Below are 806 nucleotides of genomic sequence, written 5' to 3'. Positions count from 1 at the left end.
GATCCTTAGGTTACAAGTTGTTGGTGACATTTAGCATGCGTCCCACATCATGCACATAGAGCAGGAGCAGAAAACCAGAACGCTGCAGCCCAGTATTTCTGATATGAGCTTGTCCAAGGACAGAAGACACCCTGAATTGCAATTGCAGGGCCTGCATTTACCCTGCCTGTGGGATTCAGATTCATCTAGAAGGCATAGGGATTTCAATAAGCTCCAGTAGGTGATGGTACATTAATGTATGTCTCAACTGAATGAGAAATATAATTCACGATAGGGGATCTCACAGTACAGTATCTCCCTCTTTTCAGAAGTTTGCATTATGCGACTTTGCTTTGATGAAGGACCTATATCAGTACCTTTTTTGCTAAGCCAAAGAGCTCCCAAGAAGATTTTCACTTTTATGAACAAAAAGGTGAAAAGCAAAAATAGCGTTCAGCATTTGTTTTGAAGCGGGCCATTGCAGAGGCAGCGTGCACCCCAGCAGTGAGAGTGGCACAGCCAACCTCCTTCCCCGGGAACTGCACTCAGCATCTAAGCATCAAGCTGCTAGAGCTTTGAACTGTGTCTGTGAGCATCTGTGCTTTATTTGATTTATTTTGTGCATGTGCTAACAAGATGTGTCCTAAGGTATAAGCAAAGCCTAAGATTGGTAATTTTGGGGGGGTCTGGGAATGCCTCACAATTTTTCCGTATCAATTAATGGTCATTGCTTCTTTGCTTTACGCCACTTTGGCTTATGAACGGTTTCACAGGAACACTCGACTTCAAGATAGTGGGGGAAATCTGTATTGCCAGGTAGAAGTGAT

The sequence above is a fragment of the Panthera leo genome, chromosome D3 (assembly GCF_018350215.1).
Source record: "Panthera leo isolate Ple1 chromosome D3, P.leo_Ple1_pat1.1, whole genome shotgun sequence".
NCBI classification, from domain to species: domain Eukaryota; kingdom Metazoa; phylum Chordata; class Mammalia; order Carnivora; family Felidae; genus Panthera; species Panthera leo.
This window is presented reverse-complemented; position numbering follows the sequence as displayed.